Consider the following 18,413-nt stretch of genomic DNA (forward strand, 5'->3'; position numbering starts at 1 on the left):
GCTGGGATTCCTTTTCTGGGTTGAGTTGTGGCACTGCCTTCTATCCTTGCGACCTTGGGCAGGTCTCCTCTCTCTGAGCCTCAGTTTGCTTATCTGTGAATGGAAATGGCAGTGTCTGCCCCTTGGGTTATCGGGAGGATTGGGTGAGGGAAGGCAGCGGTGTGTCTGGCCCATAAAATTCTAGAAATGGTAGCAGCTGTTGCTGTTAATGGAGATTCCTGGGGCAGTAGCTGTGTCAACAGTTTAACCTGAGTGGCTGAGAAGATCTGTATGTATAGAGGAGAGTGTGTGTATAACGTTCAGCACAGTGTCAGATAGAAAATACGTACGCAGTAAACTGGAGTTATTAACTGGTGAGGATAAGCTTTGTGTTTGGCAGGTTGTCTTATGAAACTGATGGGATTTATTAGCTGGTTAAATTGTGGAGCTGGTCCATCTTTCAGAGCCAGCCTTGAGAATTAGCCTACTGACAGTTGAGACTATTCTTAGAAGCCAGGGCTGTAAAGACCTTGGGTGCTGGGAATTAGAAAAATTAATAGGAGGTGTTTTCCTAAGTAGGTTAGGGTTTTTCACTCAGAAAGGTTTTGGGTAGGAGAGGAAAGCCTGAGAAGTTTCCTCCCTCTTGAGTTTTTATGAAAGAAATGCATATTTGTAGTTAAAAAGAAAACAGTACAGAAAGTTATAAAATGAAAAATGTTTCCCTGTTCTGCTGTTCCTGTTCTTCAGAAGTAAATACAATTAGTTTCTTTGATAATATCCACATACTGTTTGGATATATCAGGTTATATTTGCTTACGTGTGTGTATCTTTAATTTCCTCAGATGGGATCATACTACGCATTGATTTGCACTTTGGTCATGTCGTGGTATGTTATGGGCTTACCGGCTCCCGTAGGCCTAGTTCATTCTTCCCCAGGGTGCACAGTATTCCACTGGATGGTTTAATCATTTCCCTGTTGATGGTCACTTAGGTTTTTCCCAAGATTTTGCTTTCCTGCAATGTTTCACCCAACCTTTCCTGGACTAAATATTTCCTTTTTATCCAAGGTACCCCTGAGTTGGCAGGTATTCTGTTTTTACCCTTCTGATCACCCTAGGTTAGTAACAACTTTCTTTTAGGGACAAGCACACCCTGTTAACTGAGCAAAAACGCAGATAATAGGAGAAAAATGGGTGTCCTCCAAGAATATCCAAACTACAGGCTCTAGAATCAATTCAGGGCTCCCAGAAAATGGGTCAGGGAACCTTGAGAGAAGGGATGACTAGGTGCTGGGAACTAGTAAATGCAGGGCAGCTAGTGAGTGTTAGTGATTGTTGGGCTGTGAACAGATTTGAGAGAGTCTGAGATGGGAGGGATCAGTTCTTTGGGGGAAGAAGGTATTAATGAAAAAGATCCTTGAAAAGTGACTTCATCATACCCCTTGTATCCTTTGGTCATACCCTGATGTGAAAATGAATTTAGTCATTTCTGTTCTGTCATTGAAGTCTCTGTCTTTTTTAAAGTAAATTAACATAGGATGTGGTTTTCCTGTAAATAACCCCTCTTTTGGACTGGGGCCCTAACCAAATGAAGCCAAGGCTTTTTTTTTTTCCTGGCATTTTGCAGGTATTTAATTTGCTTGCCTCCCCCTTCCTCCCTCTACAGCTGGTTTGATAATCCTGGAACTCTGAAACATCTGAAGTGTTGGACGTGTACACTACTAGGATTCTGACAACTTGCCATACACTGATAGAGGAGCTTAGGTTCTTGATCTTAACCTAGAGGCTTCTTTTTTTTTTTTAAACACTAGCAGCTGGTGAATATTTCTTCTTTTTTTTTTTTCTTCTCCTGTGGCCCAGGCTGGAGTGCAGTGGCACTGTCATTCTTCACTGCAACCTCCAGCTCCTGGGTTCAAGCAGTTCTTCGCTTCAGCCTCCTTAGTGGCTGGGAGTATAGGTGCACACCACCATGTGAAGCTAATTTTAAAGTTTTTTGTAGAGACAGGGTCTTGCTGTGTTGCTCAGGCTGGTCTTGAACTCCTGGTCCCAAGAGAGCCTCCCAAAATGCTGGGATTATAGGTGTGAACCACTGTGGCCGGCCACTTTTTTTTTCTTTCTTTTAAGAGATGTCTGCCTAAGTTGCCCATGCTGGAGTGCAGTGGCTCTTCACAAGTGTGATCATAGCTCACTGCTGCCTCAAGTACTTTTTAACACTTGCTGTTCTTTCACCATCATGAAAGAGATGGTTAGAGGTAGAAAAGGCAGTACAGTAGATATAAATGAACAGACCTTACTCTCCTCTCTTTTAGTACCTCTTCATAAATTGCTTTGTAGACATAGTAAATGTTCTATAAAAATGGTGGGAAAAAGCAAACACCTATGACGTGGTCCCCTCCCAAAGAAATTGTGTATATACAATTTTTTTTGTCTTAACATGATGGGAGAAAAAAATGGATGCAGATTTCTCCAGCAAGGCTAGTGTTCTTCATTCTTTCTGCTTTGAGAATCTACATTCCTCGTTGGCACATTTTCTCAATGGTATCAATTGATCCAGCAAGGAGAAAACAAAAGTAGAATTTGTAGTAGCTTTATTAAGGAATGCTGTTAAGATTGGAAGGCTGATAGAACCTGGGTCTGGACCAGATTCATGAGATCAGGGTGTTTTAACAGCCTTTGTGGTCTGTTTTTGCTGACCATGACTTTTCTCTTTGTGCTTAGGAGTCTGAAACATTTTTTCCCGGAGTTTCAGAATGGAGACTGAAGGATACCCAGAGACACAAAGAAATAGAGAAGTCCAGAATGATCAAACGAGGTCACTACTAAATGAAGTGATGGCTGAGGAGCCAGAAGTCATCCTAATACCAGCTCCCCAGGTCCAGGTTCCACGAGAGCCTTCTGGGCTCCCACCAGAGAGCCTTGATGAAGACTCTGTTGAGGATCTTGAGCACATGGCGCAAAGGAATCCTCCCAACCCTGCAACTTCCAGGCAGAGGTTCAGGAAGTTCCGCTACGAGGATGCAGCTGGTCCCAGGGATGTCCTCAGACATCTTCAGGAGCTTGCTGGACAGTGGCTGAGACCTGACATTCACACAAAGGAGCAGATCGTGGAAATGCTGGTGCAGGAGCAATTCCAGGCTGTCCTGCCTGAGGAGCTCAGAGCTCAAGTGCAGAGATGTCAGCCTGGAGTCAGAATCACTGGCTAAGTCTTGCTGCTTGCTTCCTGCTCAGCTTACATGTGAGAAGTAAACAAGAGGTACTCTTTGATGCAAGATCCAGCTGCAGCCATGGGAAATCTGAACCTCTGTTTTCTTTGAGCTTGTCTTTGGCTGTAATAAGAATACATCAAAACCCGTGTCTAGACCTCTTTTTGGCTGAGACAGCTTTATTTCCTGGGACTATGAACTCCAGAAAGAATATCTTAGGACAATCAGCCCTCTGCTTCCAGCTCTTCCAGGAGCTTGTTTTTCTTCTGCTGGATGCCTCCTTTTTTTTTTGCACTTTGTGACATGCTTTAATGTATTGTTGTTATATATCCAAAGAGGTAATCAGCTTTAATGTTCAGAATTCATGGTTCTTGCGTTGGTGGCATGAATGGAAGTTTATGTAACTGCACCAGTAACTCATTTGGGATGCCCTTGAAATATTAAAGTTTGGTCCTTAATGAACATGTCTTGTGGTGATTGATCAGTTTAGCTCTCAGTAGTCTGCATTTGAGGAAGGTGAGATAATTATCCGGAGTGGCTGTGATGTTTACTGAGCTGGGAAATAGGAACAGTCCTGGCCTTTGTCTTCAAAATCAGCATTTAAATGGGTTGAAACTGAGAAAGGGGTAAAACAGGTCATTCGAGGTAAGTAACTCTGATGCAGAGCTGTTTGCTTTCCTTTCACCATTTCCATCACCTTTGTTCTACAGCTTGTCTTCCTGTAAGAGATCTCACTCTGAAACTGTCTGATAGTACTCTGTTCTGCTTTCCCCCACAACGGAGGTCATCCTTGTTTTTTTCTGTGAGTGGAGACCTGTTCTTTCGCTGACAGCTGAGACAGAGCAATAGCTGTGGTTGTGACAGGCAGAGTCATCAGCAGCCGCCTCCCAGCATGGTGCAGTTCAGAGGAACCTGTCTGCCTCTGTGGCCTGGCTCTTGGACTTGTAGATTCGCTCGTATAATAAACTTGGTGCCAATTCAGAAACAGCTTTTGGTGTAGGGGCTGGTTAGCTCCATGCTGGAACTCATGTTGATTCTGCTGATGTTTGTCTAATACTTCCTGTGCCTCTGGGACTGTTCTAGGTGCTAGAATATAAATATAAAGCCCACTTTTAAGGAAATGTATAGTTTTTGAGGAGAGGTGGAAGCATTCAAAAATGTCTTGTTAGACATACTGGGGTATAACATCTTCCTTTTGGTATCTGGTTTTGAAATAGCACTAAGACAAAACATTTCCTATTTTTAAAAAAATTGGTCAGGCATGGTGGCTCACACCTGTAATCCCAGTACTTTGGGAAGCTAAGGAGGGAAGATTGCTTGAGGCCAGCCTGGGCAACATAGAGAGACCCTATCTATACAAAAATTTTTAAAAATTAACCCAGTATGGTGGTACACACTTGTAATCCCGACTACTCAGGAAACTGAGACAGGAGGATTGCTTGAGCCCAGGAGCTTGAGGTTGTAGTAAGCTTTGATAGTGTCACTGCACTCCACCCTGGGTAACAAAGTAAGACCCTGTTTCTTAAAAAAAAAAAAAATTGAGGCCGGGAGCAGTGGCTCACATCTGTAATCCTAGCTCTCTGGGAGGCTGAGGCAGGAGGATTGCTTGAGCTCAGGAGTTTGAGACCAGCCTAAGCAAGAGTGAGACCCCATCTCTACCAAAAAGAAATTTTTTATAAAAACCCAGCCAGGCGCTACGGCTCCTGCCTATAGTCCCAGATATCTGGGAGGCTGAGGCAGAAGGATCACTTAGAGCCTAGGAGTTGGAGGTTGCAGTGAGCTGCAATGACGCCACTGCACTCTACCCGGGGTGGCAGAGTGAGACTCTGTCTCAACAAAAACAAGGAAACTGAGCACCCCTCCTCACAACCTCCACCCCTTCAAAAAAAAAAAATTAAAAAGAAGGACCCCATCTCTACAAAAAAATTAGTTGGGTGTGGTGGCACCTGCCTGTAGTCCCGGTTACTCAGGAGGCTGAGGCAGGAGGATCGCTTGAGCCCAAGAGTTTGAGGCTGCAGTGAGCTATGATCAGATCACTGCACCCTAGCCTGAGCAGAAGAGCAAGACTCTGTCTCAAAAAAAGAAAAAAAAATGTTAAAAGCAGAGAAGTGTAAGGACATAGCCAAGTTGGGGAAGTGACTTTTTTTTTGATAGAAATAAGCAAAACTCTTTATTCACAGGTATGATCATCTATTTAGAAAACCCAATGAAATCCATTAAAAAGCTACTGAGACTAATAAGTGAGCTTTGCAAAGTTGTAGGATAGAAAATCAATTTGCAAAAATCAATTGTATTTCTATTATGTTAGGAATAAATAGGAATTGAATATTTAAAGTAATACTATTTATAGTAGCATTAAAGTATGAAATGCTTAGGGATAAATCTGAAAGATACATACTGAAAACTAAAAAGTATTGCTGAGAAAAATTAAAGAAGACCTAAATAAAAGAAGATAATATATATACCTTATTGGTAGCTTGTAAGACTCAATGTTGTTAAGATAATTCTTTCCCATATTAATCTATAGATACAATGCATTCCCAATCAAAATTCATGCACATGGCATGGTTTTGCAATCAGGAAACCTTTGTCGGTAAGCTGAACAGTACCTGTTTACTTCTATGTCTAGCTAATTTCAGGGGGCATGCCGTTCAGATAACCATTTATGGGACAGAAAAACAGGAGTTGGTAGGTCTGTACCTGGACTTGTTCAGCAGGTTCAGACTAAAGAGAAAAAGTCTACATTTGACCTCACAGATAAACAAGGGAGTCATTTGGAAGCCTTATGGAAGCCATGAGTGGAAACGACATTTTAGTAGAATTTTAGAAGAGTAGATCACTGGATGGAAGGCAAAAGCATGGGAATGCAAAGACATACAGTGTTTGGGAATAGTGAACATATCAACGAGTGAGTGTTCCTTGTATTAGCTGTAGATTAAGCTTTTCTACCTTTTTTTTTTTTTTTTTTGAGACAAGGTTTCAGTCTACTGCCCAGGCTGGAGTGCAGTGGCACCATCACAGCTCACTGCAACCTCAAACTCCTAGGCTCAAGTGATCCTTCTGCCTCAGTCTACCAAGTAGCTGGGACTACATGCGCACTCTACCACGCCTGGCTGATTTTTCTGTTTTTTATAGAAATGGGGTCTGGCTATGTTGCTCAGGTTGGTCTTGAACTCCTGGCCTCAAGTGATCCTCCTGCCTCAGCCTCCCAAAGTGCTAGGATTACAGGGTGAGCCATGGTGCTAGCCTTAAACTTTTCTGCCCTTAATTGAATAGTAAAACTTAACATTGGCAAAAGAGTAAACCTGGGAGGGTCATAGTATCTCGAATACTTCAGTTTGTTCCAAACGTTCTGAAGATATTTTCTTTAACTTGCAGGGTCAGGACCTCTTGGTTGTTCAGGAATTTCCTGGTCTGCACCAGTTTCTCAGCTGCTTCCGTGATGTAGGATTTGGCATGCAAGTAAAGGATCTTGGACACAAATGTTTTCACCTCAGGGATTTCATGGCACGACAGCTGAGGTTTCCTGAATTCAGTGAACCTAGTTAGTAGAAGGAGAGCTCATCAGGGGCATTTGAGGAGGTCATGGAGTTCTGGTATGTTGATGAAGATTCCCCTTAGATCCCTGGCCTTAGGCTTAATGTTGAATTCAGAATACTGCAGCAAGAGTGGTATAGATTGGTCTTTATTTCCATTATGTGTTTGGATAATGCCACCTACTCTGGCAAATCTTTTTTTTTTTAATTTTATTTTTATGGGTTTTTTTTAGGGACAGGGTTTCACTGTGTTGCCCAGGTTGGAGTGCAGTGGTGTGATCATTGATGCAGGACTTCACTTGGCCCCAAGAGATTTGGAAATAATAGAAATAGAGAAATAATAGAGACAGAGAAATAGCCGAGACAGAGACAGAGTATAGTTTAAAGTGATGGGGGAGTCAGGGGTCCTCCAGCAGATCATAGCTCACTATAACCTTGAACTCCTGGGCTCAAGCAATCCTCCTGCCTTAGCCTCCCGAATAGCTAGGACTACAGGTGTGTGCCACTATGGCTGGTTAATTTTTTAATTCTTTGTAGTGATAGGGTCTCACTATGTTGCCCAGGCTGGTCTTGAGCTCCTGGCCTCAAGCAATCCTCCCATCTCAACTTCCCATAGTACTGGGATTACAGGCACGAGGCACCATGCCTGGCCTCTGGCAAATCTTAAGAACCTCTTTGGTGTGAAGATTAATACAACACCTCCCAGAAAATACTAATTATATACATGTGACATATATGTCCCTTTTTTATTCACACAAAACATACTATGCATCATTAGTATATATTTTTTCATTGCCCAATAAGTCTTAGAGGTCTTCTGCTATCAACATACAGAGATTTACTTTATTTAAACTTTTTTTGTTGTTCTGAGCATGGTGGCACACGCCCTACAGTTCTAGCAACTTGGAAGCCTGAGGCAGGAGGACTGCTTGAGCCCAGGAGCTCTGGGCTGTACTGTGTTATGCCAATTGGGTGTGTGCACTAAGTTCAACATCAATGTGGGGACTTCCTGGGAGCAGGGGACCATCAGGTTGCCTAAGGTGGAGTAAGCCAGCCCAGGTCAGAAACAGAGCAGGTCAAAACTCCCATGCTGATCCATCGTGGGATTGTGCCTGTGAATAGCCACTGCACTCCATCCTGGACAACATAGCAAGACCCCATCTCTTAAAAAATTATTTTTAGCAACTGCATAGTAGCCCTTTGTATGGCTACACCAAGCCTTACAGTTTCCAGTGAGGAGTGTCGGGTAGTGAACTTAGGTATAGAGTCAAACCTCTGAAGTATAAATAAGGTTTAGGGAGGCTGGTGACACAGCCAGGGCTCAACCTCCATGTTCTGAAACCAGCACTGTCTCCCAACAATCCTGTGATACCAGTTCTTTCTTAGGGACGAGAATTTATAGATGGGATTTGTGCCCCAAACAAAACTAGTAAGTGGAGGAGCTGTAGTTCATCTCCATTTCATCTGGCCCCATGCCCTTGCCACAAGGTCACACTATTTGAATGTCAAAGAGAAAACCAGCTCCAGTGTTTCAGGGGCTCTCTGGGGATTCGGGAACAGAGGAATTCCCCAGGTCTGTTGCCACTCCCTGAGAGGGGCCTGTGCTTTCTCTCCGAAGCTAGGCAGCACTACCCATAGTTACCACCTGTGTCTGTCATTGTCTTTCCTTGAGTCAATCTAGACCCCAATTCTTTAGAAACTCTTAGTCCTGTGAGTGTTGGGGAGGGAGGAGGGCAATGTAGAAATACTTCTGTATTGTATTTCTAAAATGTCACATGTGTCTGTTTCCCCTTTGTGATTATTTTGACTCTAAGTTCCACAAAATAATAATTTCATCTAGTTATTGAAAAATGCTCCTGCCAGATGGCTGCTGGTGAAAACCAGTGTTGGGACCACAAGGTAACCTGAGATTCCTAGCAACTGACTGGTGCCATGGAAAAATATGTCATCTGTTGGGCAGCTACTCCCTGTGCAGTGAGTGGGTGCCAGGCCCTGGCTGCCGGAGAGGAGGCCAGCTGCAGCGGGTGTGGGGGCCGAGAGGAGTCCTCTGTGGTCGTGGTGGTGGCGGTGGTGGCTGGAGAATTCCAGTGCAGCTGGCTGTCCTAGGAGTATCCTGTGTGGTCATTTTCCATAGGCAGCTCAGTACAATAAACTTGACAATGACTTGACTATTTTGCTAGGCATTTTCTTTCCACCTACTACCATGCATTTATTGGACATTTTCCCTTGGCCTGGAATGCCCCTCCTCCATATCTCCCCCAATCTTTGCTCGCCTACTCTTATTCATTCTTTATGATGCAGATAGACATGGTCACCTTCATGAAGCCTTCTTTGATTTCTGCCTTGAACTGGCACTTGAAGCTCTCTCCTGAGCTCCTATAACACCTTGGCTTTAGTTCTCTCTCAACCCTTGTTCATTCAGCAAATAAACATTCTTACATGCCATACCCTGTGCTAAGTAGCAACCTGCAATGCAGCGTGCAGTTTGTGTCCTCAGGCAGATTGTGAGCTCCAGGAAGAGGGAATCTCTCTGTTCTTGGCATTCAACACAGGGCCTGCACGTGGTTGATCCTCAAGGAACAATTTGACTTTTGTAAGAGACATAATTGTTCCCTGATTTAAGGCGTTTCTTTCTAGTGAACACAAATAACTAAGGTTCATGGGTGACCATTAAATGTTACACTGGGGAGGGAGCAAGGAGAGAGACTACTAATTCCTGTGGAAGGACTGGGGATGGAAGTAAAAATAAAACCCACAACAACAAAAAAGGGAAGGCTTCACTAGGGTGTCTGGCTTCCTTCTCTGTTCTGCGCCTGACTTTGCAACGAGATGAGGTTAACTGCCTGGCTGATGCTGCTTGAAAGCGCAAGGGCCCCTTTGGTGCCTAGCAACAACCTGACTGCCCAGAGTGGTGATTTTGAAGCTGGGTGTGTCTCCTAGGCAGGAAGCCACCAACACAGCCAAAGCAGCCAGGGCCTCTCCTCACTTCCTCTGGGCCAAAACTCCGCCTCCAGTTGGGGCTAATACTCAGTGTTTTGGAGCCTTGTTCAGGAGCACAAATGAAAGGTTTCTAGCAATAACTTCTACCACTTAGGAGATATGTGCTGTCAGACAAGACATGCCACCTCTCTGCGCTTCAGCTCCTACACCTGTCTTGTTTCTGGGCTTATTCTCAGGTTGAGTCACCCTAGCACAGCACCCAAGGCACAGAAACAGTCAATAAATGCTATTGTATCTGAATCTGCTTGGTTAGGGGAAGATTCAGTTAGTGATTCTTTCTCAGCTGTTCCTTTGATCTTGTCCTTTTCTTCTGAGTCCCTCTCTTGGGCCAGCTCTATCTTCTCATTTCTTTTTTTTTTGTTTCTTTTTGAGACAGAGTCTTGCTCTGTTGCCTGGGCTAGAGTGCCGTGGTGTCAGCCTAGCTCACAGCAACCTCAAACTCCTGGGTTCAAGTGATCCTTCTGCCTCAGCCTCCCGAGTACCTGGGACTACAGGCATGCGCCACCATGCCCGGCTAATTTTTATATATATTTTTAGTTGTCCAGATCATTTCTTTCTATTTTTTAGTAGAGACGGGGTCTCGCTCCTGCTCAGGCTGATCTCGAACTCCTGACCTTGAGCAATCCACCCGCCTTGGCCTCCCAGAGTGCTAGGATTACAGGTGTGAGCCACCGCGCCCGGCCTATTTTCTCATTTTTAATTTCTATATGTTATACATCAAATCCTGTTTTTGTTTTTTTGAGATGAGGTCTTGCTATGTTGCCCAGGCTGGAGTACAGTGGCTATTCACAGGCACGATTATAACTCACTGCAGCCTCCAACTCCTGGGCTCAAGAGATCCTCCCGCCTCAGTCTCCAGAGTAGCTGGGACTACAGGTGCATGCCACTGCCATTGTGTTCTGTGAAATCCTGTTCTTACTTTCCCACTTCTCCCCTTCCCTCTTGTATTTGCTTATCTTTCCTACAGCCACTAAACCTGGCTCATCACCAGATACACAAAAATTCTACACAAGTGATTCATGTTTTAGGCTAATACTGCTGCTAGAGTGATCTTTCATTTTAAAAATTTCAATATAACATGCGTCTTATAAAGTGCACAAATCTTAATCATATGGCTCAATGAATTTGTACAAAGTGGGCATAGCCCTGTTACCACCTTGCAGATCAAAATACAGAATAACACCAGCACCCCAGATGCCTTCCTCATGCCCCCTCCCAGGCATTAACTCCCTGAAAAATTATTGCCCTAGAATAGTGTTGTCTGTTTCTAAACCAAATGGAGTCAATTTGTGGCTGGCTTCTTGTGTTCAACATTATGTCTGTGAGATTCATCCACCCCTGAGAGCATCCTACTTGTCCATGCCTGTGTACCTGGACATGCCTGTCCTTTCTGCCAGGACATGGAGTGCCCTACCCTGGCCCAGCCAGCCTGGGCAGATCCCAGACCCAGATCAAACCTTGCTCCTTTGGGAAACCTCCCATGGTTCGAATCCCAGCTCTTGCATCCATCAGTTGTATGACTATGCACGTATGTTAGAGATCTCTCCATGCCTGATGTTTATTGCATGGTTTCTATATTTCCAAGCTGTTGTGAATTTCAAGTGAGATAATATTAAATATTAAATACTTAGAGCAGTACCCAGAGCAAACAAAGTACTTAATGTTAGCTATACCTACTGTGAATATTCTGCCCTTCTTTTTTTTTTTTTTTTTTCAAGACAAGAGTCTCACTCTGTTGCCCGGGCTAGAGTGCCATGGCGTCAGCCTAGCTCACAGCAACCTCAAACTCCTGGGCTCAAGTGATCCTTCTGCCTCAGCCTCCCGAGGAGCTGGGACTACAGGCATGCGCCACCATGCCCGGCTAATTTTTATATATATTTTTAGTTGTCCAGCTAATTTCTTTCTATTTTTAGTAGAGACAGGATCTCGCTCTTGCTCAGGCTGGTCTCGAACTCCTGAACTCAAACGATCCACCTACCTCAGCCTCCCAGAGTGCTAGGATTACAGGTGTGAGCCACCATGCCTGGCCTCTGCCTTTCTAATATCCCTGTCCTAGTACTTATTTTAATTATCATTTGTCCCACCAGCAGACCTCAATTCCTCGAGTAGGGATTTTGTTCATTTATTGTATTTCTTTAATAGATATTTCCTGAGTGTGCACTGTATTCTAGCACGAAGGATACAGTGGTGAAGGAAGCCCTTGAGTTTACTTTTTAATGGGAGGAGACAGATAATAAAATAAAGAAGTGACGTCATTTCGGATAAGGACACACACTAAGAGGAAACTGAAGCAGTGTGGCGTGATAGTGGGTGGGGGGTGCTACTCCAGTGGAGTGGAAGGAGGTATTCTTGAGAGGAGGTGATATTTTAGCAAAGACTTGTGGGGCAAAAAGGAACAGGAGGGGAACAGTAGATGCAAAGGCTCTGAGGTAGGCATAATAAATTCAGCATGTCTGAGGGACAGCAAAAAGGGTGGCACAGCTGGAGCCAGTGAGGGAGTGCTTGGTCCAGATGCGGCTGGAAAGAGGGACAAGGGTCAGCTGCAGAGGGCCTCATAGGTTATGGGACTGAATTTCATCCCAAGGGCCAAGGAAAGCCGTTGAAAGGGTTAAACAGGGAGCTACTGCTCCTCTTTGCATCCGATGTGCCCCGCATGGAAGAGACACTCACTAACTGTTCAGTACCAGCCACAACATGCCTGTGACCGATTGTCCCACAGAAGCGATTCTCAGATTGTTTTCAAGTTAAAACTTTATGATTGTGCCACGTGCCTATGGGTTCTTACTAAACCCTACAGGATGCGGGCAGAGTTGCTCAGTTATTTCTACATTGTTCTCTTTCCCCTATCCCGTCTCATCCACCCTTGCTCAGTGACCCAGATTATCTCTGCCAGAGATGTGTAACTAAGATGAAGGAGGCAAGCCCAGGCCAGTCAGAGAAAAGGCAAGTGGGAAACAGGTTTGGTCAGTTCCTCTGCTTTCTCTGACTCCCGGAGGGGTCCAGGTCCCTGGACAAGTGGAATGATGTGGGCACAGGTGGAGCGGGGAGGCTGCACAGCAAGGGAGCAGGACTCTCAGTCAGAGCCTGTGGAGAAGGCTGCAGCCCCTGCAGCCCCGTGGAGAGTGACAGGCCCGAGCAGGAGCCCACCTGGAGTCCCAGCAGCCGGGTGGGGCTCTTGGTAGGGATGGGGAGGGGGCTTGGGTCTTAGCGATAAGAATTTCCACAACAATGTCAACCTTTTTGTAACAACAAGGACACTTTATTTTCATTGAATGTAATTATTTTTAAGTTTTATTTTTAGGAACTATTACACTTGAGAAAAGCACATAAAACAAATATACAGTACAATGAATAATTATAAAGCAAACATCCAAGTAATCATTACCCAGGCCATGAAAGAGAACATTGCCAACACTGCCCTCCATCCCTTCTAAGATTATAGCCCCCTTTAGAGGCAGCCAGTAGCTGGATCTTTATGATAATCACTTCCTTGCTTTTCTTTGTAGTTTTATCCCTATGAATCACATGGCAAGTCTTAAATTAGGATTTTCTCACATAAATCCGGAGACTGAAGACCTCAGAGGAGGGCCTCCTTAATGCAGATCCTCCTTCTCTTCCGTAAATCTTGGCAGGCCCTGGGGAGATGGTAGTGGATTTGCAGGTGTTGGCATTGGCAGAGAATGTGGTTTGAGGCTTCTGTTCACTCAGCCAGTGTTTAATTGTTCAAGGCATCTGAAGAGCACTATGAGGGGCACAAAGATGCATCCCAAACTGGGCCCGTCCCTGGAAGCTTATGGTAAGGCAGAAAAAGCATGGCTAGACATGCTGGAACAAGCCAAGGGCCCGGGCAGAAGTTCTCCAGGAGCTTAGAAGAGGTAGGCATCGTTTCTTGGCAGCGGGAAGCAGATCTGGCTTTGTGGAAGAGATGGCAATATGTTTATTCATGCATCATTTATCAAACATTTTTGAGGTCTGGCAGTGTGCCAGGAAATTAGGTAAAAGAATACAAAAATGAATAAGATAAGATCTCTGTCTATTCATGGCCTAATGGTTTATTTATTTATTTATTTATTTAGAGGCCTGGCCCCTGAAGCCCTGGGAGCACCCGCAGCCCTCAGCCCCAACCCTAAGGCCTAATGGTTTAGTTAGCATAGATACCTATAATTCCAATATGATAGGGTTTAAATACAAAGTATCAAAAGAATGTGTGGTTGCCTTGAGTTGTCAGGGGAGGCTTCAAAGCTGAGACCTAGGCTAGTCCTTGAAGGAGAGAAGAATAGAGTTTGGCAGACAGAGAAACAAGCCACCAGATCTGCAGAGGCAGAGGCGAGAAAGCACACAGGTCAGTTTGTAGCTGGAGAAGTGGCTCATGCCTCTAATCCCAGCACTTTGGGAGGCCGAGGTGGGCGGATTGCTTGAGGCCAGGAGTTCAAGACCAGCCTGGGCAAAATAGTGAGACCCTGTCTCTACAAAAAAATGAAAAAATTAGCCAGACATAGTGGTGTGCTCCTGTAGTCTCAGCTACTGGGGAAGCCAAGGCAGGAGGATTGCTTGGGCCGAGGAGTTTGAGGTTGCAGTGAGCTATGATGATGCTACTGTACTCTAGCCTGGGCAACAGAGTGAGACCCTGTCTCTGAAAAAAAAAAAAGGTAGGGTTCATGGTAGGAACATGGTGGGAAGGAAAGTGGGACTTGACAGATAGGATGGATGGGCAGGAAAGGTGTTTTAGGCAAAAGGAACAGCATGAGCAGGAGCAGAGAGGCAAGAAATCATGGTACCTGCCTGCCCAATACTACATAATTCAGTCTAGCTGCAGCATAGGTGTGTGATGAAAGGTGTGACAGTTAATTTTATACATCAACTTGACTAGGCCATGGGGTGCCCAGATAGTTGGTCAAATATTATTTCGGGTGTATCTGTGAGGGCGTTTCTGGGTGAGATTAATGTTTGAATCTGTAGACTGAGTAAAGCAAATCGCCCTCCCTAATGTGGACAGGCATCCTCCGATCACTTGGAGGCCTGTGTAGAACTAAAAGGTTGACCCTCCTTAGAGTAAGGGAGAATTTTTCTTGCTTTCAGATTCAAACTAAAACATTAGCTTTTCCTGGGTCTTGGGCATGCTGGCCTTTGGACTGGAGCTAAAACATCAGCTCTCCTGGTTCTCAGGCTTTAGGATTTGGACTAGAACTACACCATTAAATCCCTTGAACCTCCAGCTCACTGACTCACCCTGCAGATCTTGGGACTTGTCAGACTCCATAACTGTGTGAGCCAATTCCTTATAAAAATCTCTCTCCCTCTTTCTCTCTCCCCCTCTCTCTTTCTGTATATATTATATAAACATCCTCTTGGTTCTGTTTTTCTGGAGAACCCTGAATCATACAGATGGGAAAGGGAAATAATTTTGGAAAGGCAAGTTGGTGCTAGATCACAGAGGACCCAGAATGTGCAGCTAAAGGACTTGAATTTTATTCTGAAGACAAAGGAACCAACACTGAGGGTTTCTGAGCAGGGGAATGACTTAATTGGAGCTGAGATCTGGGAAGATGAATGCTGTGCTGTGTAAAATGAATTCCAGCGAAGATTCTTAAAGGAAGCCTCTAGAAACTGGATGTGAATTCTGTGGGCATAGGATCCGTGATGCAGAAAAGGTTGGGAACCTCTGGATGTACAAGGCTGCAGGGCTCAAGAGCAGATGTAGGTGCCGCAGAAGCCGGAGTAGGTGGGTACTGAAGATGACTTCAGTGGTGTGGTGCGGAGTATCTGGAAATTTGAAAGTGAGGGTGGAAATAGGGGCTGGAAGAGGCATGGATTTGGGAGTCGTCTACACAGAGGGTGGTGACAAGGACCACGCGAGGGCAGACTAGCATGGGCGGGAGTGGCAGAGTGAGTGAGTCATCAAGAGTCTTGCAATTATAAGTGACAGGAACCTATTCAACCTGGTTCAGGAAGTAGAGGGAATTTATTGGCTAATGTGACTGAGGATTGAAGCAGGACTGGATCCAGCGGCTCATGCAATGCCACTGAGACTCAGTTTCATGTCTCCATCTCTCAGCTCTGCTTCCTCCCTCCGTCTTGGTCTCATTCTCAGGCAGTCTCTCTCCACGCAGTGGGAAGCTGGCTGCCAGCCATGCCATGTTATGTCCTGCCCTCAACAACTTGATTCATTGAAGTGGATGGTTCTGACCAAAGTTCCAGAAACGAATCTCATTGGGTCACATGCCCATTGCTGAAGTGCTGTGGCAACAGGAGTCTCTATAATTCCCTGATTGGCCAAGTCAGGGTCACATGTCCATCCCTGCAAATGGAGGTATGGTCATCTTCTCTAGAGTCACATGGACTGAGAATTGGGGCAGGCGCTGCTCCAGGAGAAATGAAAGTGCTGTTTCCAGAAGGAGGCATGGACATTGCAGTGGTAACCACAGGGGAAGGGGAGCTGGAGACCCACAGGCTGCCCCTCCTGTTAAGCTATGCCAGCTGGGCAGTGGAGAGAGGCGCCAGGAGGCTGGGGTCTGGGCTGGCAGGAAGGGACAGGATTGTTTGGGGTCAAGAAGTAATGCCAGCCCGGGCGCGGTGGCTCATGCCTGTAATCCTAGCTCTCTGGGAGGCCGAGGCAGGCGGATTGTTTGAGCTCAGGAGTTCAAAACCAGCCTGAGCAAGAGCGAGACCCCGTCTCTACTAAAATTAGAAAGAAATTAATTGGACAACTAAAAATATATAGAAAAAATTAGCCGGGCATGGTGGCGCATGCCTGTAGTCCCAGCTACTTGGGAGGCTGAGGCAGGAGGATCGCTTGAGCCCAGGAGTTTGAGGTTGCTGTGAGCTAGGATGACGCCACAGCACTCTAGCCTGGGCAACTCAGTGAGACTCTGTCTCAAAAAAAAAAAAAAAAAAAAGAAGTAATGCCACTGTCCTTTGGGGCTGTTAAAAGATCCAGGAGGGCCCTTCTGACAAAAACCTGACAACATAGGAGACAAAGTACTAAGTGAGTCCTTGTCCTCAGAATAAAGGCAGGAAAAGCTGAGCAGTTGGGTGACACCCCATCAAGATATTGCTGTTGATGGAAAGGGGAGACATTGTCTGGGGACATTCATGGGAGTGCGAGACAGGATGAAGGAAAGGGTACTGCCAACTGGCCTTGTGGAGGGAGAAAACGACCACTTTCTCCTCAAGTTTAAGAAACTAAGCTTATGCATTTTTACAATCGTCAAAAATTTACAATAGCCCAAAACAACCTAAATTCCAACAGTAGGAGATTGGTAAAGATTGTAATGCCCATACAGTAGAATGCAAACTTTACAAATGATGCCTTTATTTGACATGGAAAGATATTCACAATGTAGTTTGGAGAAAGAAAGGGGATTATAATCTTATTTTTGTGCAATAAATGTAATATACATAGCAAGAAGTCTGGGAAGGTGTACACCAAAACGTTAACAGTTGGTATCATTAGGGATGAGACTACAGCTGAAGCATATCTTTTGATTTCTCTATAATAAACCTCCTGGGTAGTGTGATACTATAACGGTCAACTACAGCCAGCATCCCAAATGCAAGTCCCAGCTCTGCCACTGCTTGCCTTGGTGACCTTGGGCAAGTCCCTTAACACCCCTGAGCCTCAATTCATGCATCTATAAAATGGGGGTAATAGTTCTTAACTCATAGGGTGGCTGTGAGTATTAAATGAGCTACTACTACATGCAAAGCTGTTAGCACCATACCTATAGTAAAAGCTAGAAAACGTAGTTATTCTTATTGTGTAATTAAAAAATCCAAAAGAAAATACGACTATCAAGTCAAACATTTTGGAATTAGGTGACTTTCTTGTCTTGGCCAAATAGCTGTGGCAGTAATCAATGAAAGCACCATTATTAAGTTAAGCTATGGGCCCGGCGAGGTGGCTCACACCTGAAATCCTAGCACTATGAGAGGCTGAGACCAGAGGATCGCGTGAGGCCAGGAATTTTAGATCAGCTCCGAGTAACAGCGAGACCCTCTCTACTAAAAACAGAAAAATCAGCCAGATGCAGTGGCTCGCGCCTATAGTCCCAGCTATTTGGGAGGCTGAGGAAGGAGGATCACTTGAGCCCAGGAGCTGGAGGTTGCAGTGAGCTAATGATGCCACCGCACTCTAGCTGGGAAAGCAGAGGAGGGAGACTCTGTCTCAAAAAAAAAAAGCTATGAAACATCTGAGAATGAGAGAGGGAAGATCCCCATTCTCCCGAAGCTTGTACACTAGCAAGGAAGGCATAATAAACAGATGCTGTGAAGATAGGATGACCAGGGAAAGCAGTGACATTTGAGGGCTGAGAGCCAACCAAAAGTCTGGGGAAGAGGAAGCAGGCAGAAAGAGCAAACAACTGCAAGGCCTTGTGGAGGGGAGGAAGTCTCTAACCCAAAAGAAGACCTATGTGGCTGCAGCGGGGGACACTGGGTGCAGGCAAGATAAGAAGAGCGGTATTCGGTTCTCCCACCTAGGCTGGCTGCAAACAGGCTTGGGGGCGTCAGGAGACCCTCCACTTGCAGTGTGATCTCAGGCAAATCACCATTTCGCTTTAAGAAGCTTTCATCTGCTCTGCAAAATAGGAATGATAACGCTTTGCTTCACCAGGTTGCAAAGATTAAAACAAATGCTAGTGGAAGCGCTTTGCAAACTACGGTTCACAGTATTATTACAGATACAACCGTTGGAAAGA

Source organism: Propithecus coquereli, unplaced genomic scaffold (assembly GCF_000956105.1).
Source record: "Propithecus coquereli isolate 6110/MARCELLA unplaced genomic scaffold, Pcoq_1.0 Scaffold341, whole genome shotgun sequence".
NCBI lineage: Eukaryota > Metazoa > Chordata > Mammalia > Primates > Indriidae > Propithecus > Propithecus coquereli.